Source organism: Pleurodeles waltl, chromosome 5 (assembly GCF_031143425.1).
Source record: "Pleurodeles waltl isolate 20211129_DDA chromosome 5, aPleWal1.hap1.20221129, whole genome shotgun sequence".
Lineage (NCBI taxonomy): Eukaryota > Metazoa > Chordata > Amphibia > Caudata > Salamandridae > Pleurodeles > Pleurodeles waltl.
This window is the reverse complement of record NC_090444.1, coordinates 728,495,475-728,508,047: the sequence shown is the minus strand read 5'-3', so window position 1 is coordinate 728,508,047 and position 12,573 is coordinate 728,495,475.

Here is a 12,573-nt window from a genome sequence, read left to right as displayed (position 1 = left end):
AAACCTTTGTATTTCCCAAAATGGGCAAAAGATAAGGTGTTGAGGAGCAGTGGTTATTTGCACATCTCTGAATTCTGGGGTGCCCATACTAGCATGTGAATTTCAGGGCATTTCTCAAATAGACGTCTTTTTTACACACTGTCTTATATTTGGAAGGAAAAAATGTAGAGAAAGACAAGGGGCAATAACACTTGTTTTGCTATTCTATGCTCCCCCAAGTCTCCCGATAAAAATGGTACCTCACTTGTGTGGGTAGGCCTAGTGCCCGCGCCATGAAATGCCCCAAAACACAACGTGGACACATCACATCTTTCCACAGAAAACAGAGGTGTTTTTTGCAAAGTGCCTACCTGTGGATTTTGGCCTCTAGCTCAGCCGACACCTAGGGAAACCTAGCAAACCTGCACATTTTTGAAAACTAGAGACCTAGGGGAATCCAGGATGGGGTGACTTGAGGAGCTCTCACCAGGTTCTGTTACCCACAATCCTTTGCAAACCTCAAAATTTGGCTAAAAAAACACTTTTTCGTCACATTTCGGTGACAGAGATTTCTGGAATCTGAGAGGAGCCACAAATTTCCTTCCACCCAGCGTTACCCCAAGTCTTCCTCTAAAAATGGTACCTCACTTGTGTGGGTAGGCATAGCGCCCGCGAACGGAAAAGCTCCAAAACACAACGTGGACACATCACATTTTTCCACAGAAAACAGAGGTGTTTTTTGCAAACTGCCTACCTGTGGATTTCGGCCTCTCGCGCAGCCGGCCCCTAGGGAAACCTACCAAACCTGCGCATTTTTGAAAACTAGAGACCTAGGGGAATCCAGGATGGGGTGACTTGAGGAGCTCTCACCAGGTTCTGTTACACAGAATCCTTTGCAAACCTCAAAATGTGGCTAAAAAAACACTTTTTCCTCATATTTCGGTGACAGAGAGTTCTGGAATCTGAGAGGAGCCACAAATTTCCTTCCACCCAGTGTTCCCCAAAGTCTCCCGATAAAAATGGTACCTCACTTGTGTGGGTAAGCATAGCGCCCGCGACAGGAAATGCTCCAAAGCACAATGTGGACACATCACATTTTTCTACAGAAAACAGAGGTGTTTTTTGCAAAGTGCCTAGCTGTAGATTTTGGCCTCCAGCTCAGCCGGTACCTAGGGAAACCTAAAAAACCTGCAGATTTTTGAAAACTAGACACCTAGGGGAATCCAAGATGGAGTGACTTCTGGGGCTCTCACCAGGTTCTGTTACCTAGAATCCTTTGCAAACATCCAAACTTGGCCAAAAAAAACACTTTTTCCTCACATTTCAGTGACAGAAAGTTCTGGAATCTGAGAGGATCCACAAATTTCCTTCCACCCAGTGTTCCCCCAAGTCTTCCAATAAGAATGGTACCTCACTCCCCCAAGTCTTCCAATAAGAATGGTACCTCACTTGTGTGGGTAGGCCCAGTGCCCGCTAAAGGAAATGTCCCAAAACACTATCTGGACACATCAAAATTATCAAATACAAAACTATCTGTTTTTGCGGGGGCACCTGCGTTTTTGGTCCTGGGCTCAGCAGCCATACAGGGAAACCTACCAAACCCAGACATTTCTGAAAACTAGACCCAGGGAGTCCAGGGAGGTGTGACTTGCGTGGATACCCCAGTGTTTTCTTACCCAGAATCCTCAGCAAACCTCAAATTTAGCTAAACAAATCACATTTTCCCCACATTTCTGTGTGGGATCATCGCACCGGGACAAATTTCCTACCACCCAACGTTCCCCTCAGTCTCACTTGTGTAGGTGGGCCAAGTGCCTGTGACAGGGAAGAGCCAAAAACATGTCAAAATTGAGGGGGAACCAAAGCGGGTCCCAAAGGACAGTTTGGAAAAAAACATTATTAGGCTGACAAGTGGGGCAGAATTTCTATCAGTATAGATGAGACAATGCTGGGTGGTAGGAATTTTGTGGATTCCTGCAGATTGCAGTAGGTTCCATTACAAAAATGTGGGAAAAATGTGTGATTTCCAGCAAAGTTGGAGGTTTTCAGGGCATTGTGGGTAAGAAAATGGTGCGGGTGCATGTGAAGCATACCACCCTGGACTCACCCAGATGTTTCGTTTTCAGATGTGTTGAAGTCTTGTTGATATTTTTACGTGGCAGCGTCCCAAAGTCCAAAAAGTGCAGCCCTCACCATTCCAAGTGGGACGATTTTGAGAGTTAGCCAAGATCTCATGGCCCAAATGTAAAATCAAAACCCCAAATAATCAAATGTCCACTTGCTTGCCGTGAGATAAGTTTAGTGTTTAGTGTGCGGGGAGAGCTGAAAGACTGTTACCCCCTTCAGTTGGGGTGGGGGCATAACCATGCCCATGCTGGTTGGTAGCCACCACCCCACTATTTTTTTTTTTTAGTTCCCTGGCATTTAGTAGACTTCCTGCCCCCCGGGGTGTAGATCGGGGGTAATTGCCCCATCTGCCCACTGGTGGGCAGAACAACTTTGGCCCCATTTATTTGCACCCTCTTATTTTGAAAAAAAATCTTCCCTGGTCTCTGGTGGGCTTTCTGCCCCCCTTGGGGGCAGATGGGCCTTCCAAAAATAAGCCGATCTGTGCCCAAGGGGGGCAGATATGGCCAACAGTAATGTGCACCCATGGGGAGCGACCCTTGCCCAAGGGGCTGGTCCCCCCAAACAAAACACACACACCAATCCCTGGTGCCTAAGTGCTTTCTGCCTCCCAGGGGGCAGATCGGCCAAATAGAAATAGGCCCATCTGCCCTCAAGGGGAGCAGAAATGGCCTAAAATAAATTTGCCCGCCCAAGGGGAGCAACCCTTGCCTAAGGGGTCGCTGCCCTTGCGTGAAATTGACGCAAAAAAAAAATCCCTGGTGCCTTGTGGATTCTGCCCCCCCTTGGAGGCAGATCGGCCTAATACAAATAGGCAGCTCTGCCCCCATGAGGGCAGAAATGGCCAAAAATAAATTTGCCCCCAGGGGAATCACCCTTGCCTAAGAAGTCGCATGACCTTTTCGCAAAAAAATAAAAATCCCTGGTGTCTAGTGCTTTCTGCCCCCCCCCCGGGCAGATTGGCCTAATAAAAATAGGCCGATCTGCCTCCAAGGGGGGCAGAAATGGCCCAAGGATAATTTTGCCCCCAGGGGAGCGACCCTTGCCTAAGGGGTTGATCCCCACATATAAAAAAATCAAACAAAACAAAAAAAAAATCCCTGGTGCCTAGAGGTTTCTGCCCTTCTTGGGGCAGATCAGCCTAATTACAATAAGCCGATCTGCCCCCAAGGGGGGCAGAAATGGCCTAAAACAAATTCCCCCCCAGGAGAGCAACCCTTGCCAAAGGGGTCGCTCCCCTCAAGTGAAACTGACCAAAAAAAAAATCCCTGGTGTTTAGTGGTTTCTGCCCCCCTTGGGGGCACATTAGCCTAATAGAAATAGGCCGATCTGCCCCCAAGGGAGGCAGAAACGGCCTAGAATTAATTTTGCCACCAGGGGAGCGACCCTTGCCTAAGGGGTCGCTCCCCACATATAAAAAAATAAAATAAAATACCTGGTGTCTAGGGGGTTTCTGCCCCCTTGGGGCATATCAGCCTAGTTGTATTAGGCCGATCTGCCCCCGGGGGGGCAATAACAGCCATAAAATTATTTGCCCCCCTGGGGAGCGGCCCTTGCCCAAGGAGCCGCTCCCCTTATGTGAACATATATAAAAAAAAATCCCTGGTGTTTAGTGATTTCTGCCCCCCTTGGGGGCAGATTAGCCTAATAAAAATAGGTCGATCTGCCCCCAAGGGGGGCAGAAATGGCCTAGAATTTTTTTTGCCCCCAGGGAAGCGACCCTTGCCTAAGGGGTCGCTCCCCACAAATAAAAAACACCCAAAAAAAAAAAATCCCTGGTGCCTAGGGGGTTTCAAGATCAGGCTAATTGTATTAGGCCGAGCTGCCTTCAGGGGGGCAGAAACAGCCCAAAAACTAATTGCCCCCCCATGGAGAGTGGCCCTTGCCCGAAGGGCCGCTCTCCTTGTCAAGTAAATACAAAAATGAAAAATTCCCTGGTGTCTAGTGGCATTTCTGCTGCCTCGATCGCATCGCGATCGGGCAGGAGAAATGCTCAGAGAAGCCTGAAAGGAGGGGAAAGGTCTTTCCTCTCCTTTCAGGCTTCTCTGCCCCCTCCACGTGATTGGAGGAGAAATGCAAAGCATTTCTCCTTCGATCGGGCACTGGAAGCTGAGCTTCTAGTTGGGGGCATATACAGTCAATGTGTGTTTTCAAACTGCCATTGCTTGTAATAATGCAGAAAGTTTTGAAGAACTCAGGAGTAAAGATCAGCTTTTTCGTAAGGATTTAAATCAGTATGGTTCAAAATGTTTTTAATCTAGGGGTAGCGTTTCATTTTTTTGTATATCCCATGCGTCGCCCATAGACGGGCCCAACTGTTCCAACTGCTGGTGTGGTACCAAGTACATCTTTTGGGCGTAATCCATTAGTACCCGGTTAGGAGGTTTGTAGTCAAAGGAATCGCTATGCCCAGGAGTGGTCCCATAAAGCCTCCCAACTGTTTTACAAGTTTTTTCTCAGAAATGAGGGACGCCCTTTTATTACTAAGCTTTTTGATAAGGTTACGCTTCTTCTTCAAGATGCGGAACTGACTCTCTGATATAGGGACATTGCCTTTTAGGGTGTTTAGGGTGATTTCTGAAATAGCAGCCACTAAGTCGTCAGAGGCTGATCAAAGTATGGCCTTTCTTTGTTGAGGGCTAGCTGTGACCAGCATTTTTAGGAGGGCTGAATTACAATGTTGACGTGCAGACATGGTCAGCACCTTTTATTATAAGGCATAGAGTGTAAATGTTACAAAAGTCTTTTTAATGATTCTTTTTATACATTTTGGGTCTGGTTTTAGGTATGTAAGCGACTGGGAGGTCCAGAGGGAAAATATCAGTATGTAGTCTGTAGTCTTCTAGAGTGTTGGGTTTCAAGTCTACCAGCAGGTAGCAATGAGGTTTAGTGGTAGCGCCGTTAAAGGCTTCCAAGAAAAGCTGGGTGTTTCCGGGGTACATCTGTTTCACAATGATATATATCTGCTTTTTGTCATGTTTTTTTTTAAATAGGATGAGGTATGAGGCGTTTAGAGCTATTGAGCACATGCTGAGATTGTGATGGTGTGAATATTGGGTAAAAGCTTTTTCTATTTCAGGATGACCCTTCCTTAGCGCATAATACAATCACCATGTTTATAAGGTCTTTAGGAACAAGGCATCATCGTTGAGATTGTTGGGTTTGCCTCCTATAAATTTGATGAGGGGGAACCTTAGGGATTGTTCCATATAACGATCTTGCCAGCATGAATAAAGCCACACTATGTTGTTCGGGTCTGGGATAAAACCCCTGGAGCATTTTCTAACAACTTCTTTATAAAATAAGTTTTACCGCAATTTGAGGGGCCTGCTAAAACGGGTGTTGCAATCTTGTGTCCATAGTCGTGGGGATTCGCGATTCTACTGCACCGTTAATAACCGTACGGTAAGGTTTTGTAGTCCTCAGTAAGGACCCTTTTATCAAACACTATACATAAGGTTTTATGTAAAGGCTGGGTTGTAATTTCCCACAGTTTTTTGGACTGTACTAAGCTAGGCTGTTGTACAACAATGGTTTTATTATTTTCACCATCTTTCAATATGGTGCATTCGCTCACCAGATCCTTTAAATTATCAAAATTGACTTTGAGTGTGTTATTAACATTTAAGGTGATGCCTTTGACTTTCCTACACACAGCATTGGAATAGGACTTGGGTCCAGATGAAGTAAATTCTACTTTGTAGTAATCCTTATCTAATTTGCTGCTCAAATGTCCTAGATAATCACCTAGGGGCAGGTCTTCATCACCAGCCTAACTCACAAAAATAACAGAGTCGATACTGTGATACAGACAGTGCTCCTGAAGTTTATCCAGCACCCTGTAAAGTTCTAAACGAGCATCTGCCGCTGTGAAACAGGCGATGAAGATATTTATATTGTTACACATTGTGGGGTACTCTTTTACATATTTCCAGCACAGAGCTGTAGTTTCATCATCAATAAACTTGCAGCTGGACACATCATAACTAGCTGAAAAAGGGTTCTAAAACAACTCGTCAGGATCTGTTATTATGGTAGTGTTTGACAAATTTGTACGTTGGGCAAATTTTCCCCATAAGGAGTTTAGGGAGAGCTTAGCTAACTGTTGCCTCGTGGGGTGGACCTTGATGAACCCGGTCTCAATCTTATGCCTATGTAAGCGTGGTAATCGTTGAGGTACTCTTGCTAGAGGCCGCATTCACACATCATTCTGGGAAGCCTGAAGCCTCTTGTTTGTCTCTCAGAAACAAGTTGATGTATTTAGAAAAGAGTTGTGATGGCGTTTCTTTCAAAGTGCCATATCTCCATTATTTTACATAATCTGTAGCCTTTCTCAAGGGCTGTTTGTACCTCAGTGCTACACAAGGTACCAGTAAGCAAACTTTGTTTGTCACTGTGTCTACACTCGTTAGTCTCTCTACTTTCGGCACAGGTTCGACACAACGGTAACATTAGCTTACTGTCGACTGTCTACTCTGTACGGTAACACCGGAAAGTAAAGTCACCGGGGCGGGTAGATATGGTACTTAGGCCCTTATTTATACTCCTGTAGCGCCGGATTTGCGTCATTTTTTTTAACGCAAATTCAGTGCAAACTTAACTCCATATTTATACTTTGGCGCTGGACCCGTCCAGCGCCAAAGTTATGGAGTTTGGATCATTTTTTGTTCGGGAAAACCTAACTTGCGCTAATGACATGCAAGGTAGGCGTTCCCGTGCAAAAAATGATTCAAAGGCATTTGCGCCTTATTTATCCTCTGGCGTCAAAATGCCACACAGGAAGAGGCGGGCCTTAAAACAAGGCGCCCAGCCAGATTTGTGCCATTTTTTAACACCTGGGTCAGGGGCCTGTGGGCTCATTTCCATGGTGGGAGACCATGGAAGCAGTCCACAGGTGCCCTCTCCTGTGCCCAGGGACACCCCCTGCCACCCTAGCCCACCCCTGGAGGACACCCATGGATGGGAGGACCCATCCATGGTGAGTGCAGGTAAGTGCAGGTAAGTATAATTTTTGGGGGGAAAAAGTGGCATGGGGGGCCTAACTTGGGCCCCCCTAAATGCCACTGCTCCAATGGCCATGCCCAGGGGACAGAAGTCGTGGCCAGTGGGCAGGGGGGCATGACTCCTGTCTTTTCTAAGACAGGAGTCATTTCCATGAGGGTTGTGGGTCAACAAAATGGTGCAAGTCAGGTTAGTGCCAATATTTTTTACTCTAACCTGACTTGCATCATTCTTTGGGGCACAACCCCCAGTCTTCCCTTTGCCTCCGCTACCCGGTTACTGTAACTTATTTTGACGCTAAACAGGCTGCAGTGCCGGCTAACGTCATTTCATAAATAAGGTGCCTGGCTGGCGCTTTGGAATGGCGTTAGCCGGCGGTAAACTTTTTGGCGCAAATATACTCCCGGTGCAGATTTGCATCAAAAAGTATAAATATGGGCCTTGATGAGCCCAAAGTATTCACCTATGGGCTTAAAGACCCTATAGATGATGGTGTGGTGGCCTATAGGGTATAACTTCTGTTTGTTCACAAATGGATACAGACTTGTGAGGTTATAATAGTGTATTTTTTAACCCTCGTCCACAGCCCTGTACAGCTGCATAGCTTTTGTACAACCGCCAAATAAGGCGTCACAGGGTTCCAAAGGCTCAGGTAACTGTTGCCTCTTAATAAAAGACAAGAGTTCAGCATCCGACGCTAGCATATATAACCATTCATGTTCCCATAGGGTTCTCATTACAAAGCCATGGTTTTAAACATATTCGGCCTTCATCAGAGTACGGTGGTGAAGGTGTTCAAACTTGGTGCCCAACAGTCTGTTAAACTTGTGGGGCTTGTAACAGGGGGGGCAACCGTGGTAAAAACAACTGTTGTACTCGAAAGCCGTAGGCACACCGTTAATTACAGCGTAGCCGTCTAGATAATAAAGCCACACTCGGTATACACCACCCTGTAAGGTGTGTTCAATGAAGATGTTTCCCGTGTCAGCAACGTACACGAGCCTTTGGATGGAGGGTGTTGAATAACGTTTCTGTTTGCCTTTAAGGAGGTTGGGCGGTACTAGATCTATGGTGTAGGGCTTCAGAAACATGTGTTTGTAGATAGACATTCATGTGGAACCCAGCGTGATATTTTGGAAAGGGTCTATGTAGTGTATGGCCTTTTTCACCGTCCAGGTATTGCGCTCCAAAGCCTTGGCCCTTTTGGTCATTTCCACCACCATGTCTCTGAAAAGGTTGCAGGCTTTTCGTAAGATCATTACATCCGCCTGACTGTACGCTTTCAACTCTGTTTGAAAATGAAATTGATTTTCACGGTTTTCACCGTACCACGGTAGAAAGCTCCCTTCCTCAGCCAGCATCATATACACAACACCGTAGTTGTTGGGCGGGGGCAAGGGACCTTCATAATTCTGATTAGTCCAGGTGTTAAAAAAGTGGGGGAAATAACCTTTGCACCCAAGGAAACTAAAGGCTCTGGGTAATTTGCTCAATTTCATGGGTACAAAATTTAGGGTATCGAACCTTATTTGAAAAGGCACCGCCTTTAACAACATCAGTTTGTAACCGTGGGTGATGAGTTCTACAGCCATATTTTCACCAATCATGTTCTGCAACATAAAGAAAGATATCTATGCTTTTGAGTTATGAGCCAGCATAGTGTAACTGTAAAATTTTGGCTGCATGAAAGTTGTGAGGAAATCGTTCATGCATGTGCGCCCTTCAAACTCCCAGCTGTCATCGGAAGTTAGATGATGAGCATAAATATAATTAGGCTGAGGTACACCCGTCTCCTGTGTACACTCTATATCGAACACTATATAGTCTGTGGATTTGGTTTGAGGGAACCCATTAACCATGAAACACTTGTGTTCTGTTGCAGAATGAAAATATACCTTACACCTGGGACATTTCATGCTTTTGCATTTATGCTCATAGGTGACGTAGCATCTACACCCCCATAGTCTGCTTTAGGGACACAGCCAACAAGCCTGTTGTGTGTGCTCAAGCAGTTTTGCGAGCGACAAAACATGTCACAAACATTCGCCAACGTACCTTCTGCCCAGCGATCTCAATATACCCGTCTCTCTGACACATTTTACAGTGCATTTCACATTGGTGAGCTGCCTGCGTGCTGTAGATATGTTTGCAATGGGTGCACTCGTACTTGGCTCCTAGAAAGCCCCTCAGGTTCAAAATACCGTAAAAACTGGCCATTCTGTCATGTGGTATTTCAAGCGCCCTCTGGGCTTCAGCCACTCTTGACATAATATGAGCATCGGGTTGGTGCGATCCATCAGTAACGCCGCTATGCCAGCCACCAGACATATGTTAGATGCCCCTGTGTTAAAGTTGAGCAACCAACATAGTTTCTTACCAATGATCTTACTAAACAAGATACTCTTTAACGGTCTGGAAACACCACCCTCCCGACCCCAGACAACGAGAGTGATAACTCTGGAGGTGCCATATGCTACTATTTCAGCCTTACTCTGTAGCAGGCTAGAGAGAATTTCTAGAAATTCTACAGCATCAAACATTTTGTGGGATTTCAACGAGCGAACAAGGGACTGTCAATGCCCTGCCCCTGGAAGCACAGTTGGAAGAAATCATTAGGGCCCACATCGTGTAACAACCTTTCTATGAGTGTTTGTACGGGTTAATGGATAACTATAACTCTGTGATCAGAGGAATTTTTAAGGGTAAGATTAGCAAAACGGAATTCTTCATAATGCTCTGTAGCGCTAAGCCTCTCTACATTACGGCTGTACCTTCTAACACTTTCTAAAAACACCAGTTCTGAATCCTCAGCTTGAGGTTCCCCCAAAGGATGGGGGGGTTCCCTGATGTTTCAAGCGGTGGTAGTTGACTATGGCTAGGTGTTGGTGTGTTTTTATGTCTCCTTGTAACTCTTAGTCTGGCTTTCTTTAATTTCCTTATTAAAAGCTTACGGTTTCTAGCACTAATATCCCACTTCTGTTTCTTACAAGCCCAGCAGTCTATTTGAACAATAGTTGGTGTCCTTGCAACCTCACCTACTACGGCTGTGGGTCCTTCAGGATGTTCGGGGGGTAACCAGCCTCTGAACTCTACCCACTGAGGTCTTAAAAAACCCCTTTATTTTTTATGTTTTCTTCTAACTTTATGTTTTAAGGCCTAGTGGGGGTTGTTTTATATGTTGTGGGTGCTGATTTTTGGGGTTTTAAGAAGTTGTTCGGTGACTCTTGTGGCTTTTTGATTTTGATCACTTGGAAGAACCATAGAGCTTTAGTGAGTATATCCAGGGTCTTTTTTTTATATTTAGACCTATGGACACCCATGTCAATAAGTGTGGTTCCTACACGCCTTAGGCTACCCCACATGCCTAGTCACGCCAGTATATTACTTATGTCTACAGCGGCTGATTCACAAGATTGGACCACCTCCCTCCTACACAATGCCAACCTCTGGGTTAAAGCCCTCAGGCGGCTCTGGAGGACGCAGTATTACGTCCGCATTCCTCAGTTTTAAGGTCTTCAGGTTCAGTCTGAATTTTAACTTTCTAACAGATTGGTGTATTTCTTTTATATATGTCTCCAGTGACCTAGTGTGGTCCAAAGCACCATATTCTGGGTCATTACTTGAGATGTTAGATGCTTGTTTATATCACCTTGAGCCACCCCAGCTGCAGTTCTGTTTTTAACATCAATACCCACTTTCAGAAGGGTATGACCAGGATGGGTAAAAAAACAGTGCCCCAATGCGAACACACGGGTGCTTCGAGGACTGTTCCTCCCTTGACGGGGTTCCAAAACTCAGATTTTGTGATCCGCTACCGCCCATACGAATATCAGGGTATGTTGAGGAGGAAGAAGATCAAGGAACATATACACTTGACAGGGGACTGGTGGGATCGTATGCTCCCGGAGTGGTGATTGGGGACATCAGATATGGGGAACTTAAATGGTGATCGTAATAGCTTAGGGCTGGGGACGCGTGGGACGTGCAGGGGCTGGGAACGGGTGATTGTTGACTAGGGGATTGCTGCGTCTCTGGGTCTACGTTAGAAGGCCCATTGTGCTTGGTGGCTGCTATTGTTTCAGAACTCACCCCCAACCCCGCCAGTGCCCTGAGAAGCCCTATAGAATCAGCATAAGGTTCCTCTATGGGGTGATCATTTTCATACCTAGAGTCCAAAATAGTTAAAGGAGGTTTTGGGACTGATCCATTGGGAACTGCCAGTACATTACACATCTCAGCTTTAAAACACTTAGGGCCTGATTCATGAAAAGTTAGTGTCGCCTTTACATCATTTTTTGACGCAAAAGCAGTTCAAACTAACAAAATATAATTATATCCTGTAAGTTTGCTCTGCTTTTGTGTCAAAAAATGACGTAAAGGTGGTGCTAACTTTTCATAAATCCGATCCTTAGACCCTCGTGGATTGTGGGGTCCTGCCTGAGGCGTAAGAGTTTTAACTGAGAGATATAGAAAAACTGTTTCTATTTCAGAGACCGATTCCTTCTTCTTTCGATTCTTTAAGGAAAGAGTTTATTGCTCTGTTTGGGATCCCCTTCAGCGGTTTTACACAGCTCTTGATGTTGTGGGTCTGCGGTTCTAACTGCTTTATCGCCTGTCTGTCCCAGGTCTTGCAAAAATAGAGTTTCTGTAGAAGTGTTCGGTGTACCGGTAGCAGTGCTTATTTGTAAAGTGGTGCAGTGGTTAAGGAGTGTACCTGGTCTATGATGACTATCTGTAGAGCTGGGGCGTTGTTTGTCCTGACGCCCTGCGCTGATCTCTGCAGATGTTGCCCACTTTGTATTTTGTAGGACTCTTGTGAGATCCTTTAAAGGTGACGCAGATGGCTTGGCCTTACGGTGGACACCTTCTGAGATCTTTGGTGACGGTTATGCAGTGTAATAGATAAAAAATACATTTTAGGTATTGCTAGAACCACTATATCAGAGAAAGAGGTTAGGATTCTTTTGTCTCTGCATTTTTTTTTCAAAAACACACCTGATGTGTTCCAATGGGTAGTTCCTTTCTTTATAGGGGGTCGTTGTTTAGGTGTTGTAGAATTTATTTTCTGGCCCCCCTTTTTACTCCACCTTCTACCTTTTGTGCTGATGACATGCGGCCCGTGTGTGCCCCCAGGGGCTCTGTACAGAAGGAAAAAAAATGTCACACTTACAATATAACACACTGTCTATGAGCGTTCTCTGAGGCCCCGTCTATAGGTCCTTTACAGTGGCTTTGGGGCTGCTGTGGTTGATGTCGACATTACGTTTACACAAGGAAAGAATTTATTTAGTTTGTGTCTTCTGACTCTGGGATCCACTGTAGAGCTTTGACAGCATCTGTAATTTAGCGTCATATCCTTTATAGAGAAAGAAAAGTACCAGAAAACATTATTTAAAAAAAGCTAAATAATAAATAAGACTAGGTCGTTGACAAGGTTCTCTAACTATAAAACTATAGAAAGCTGTA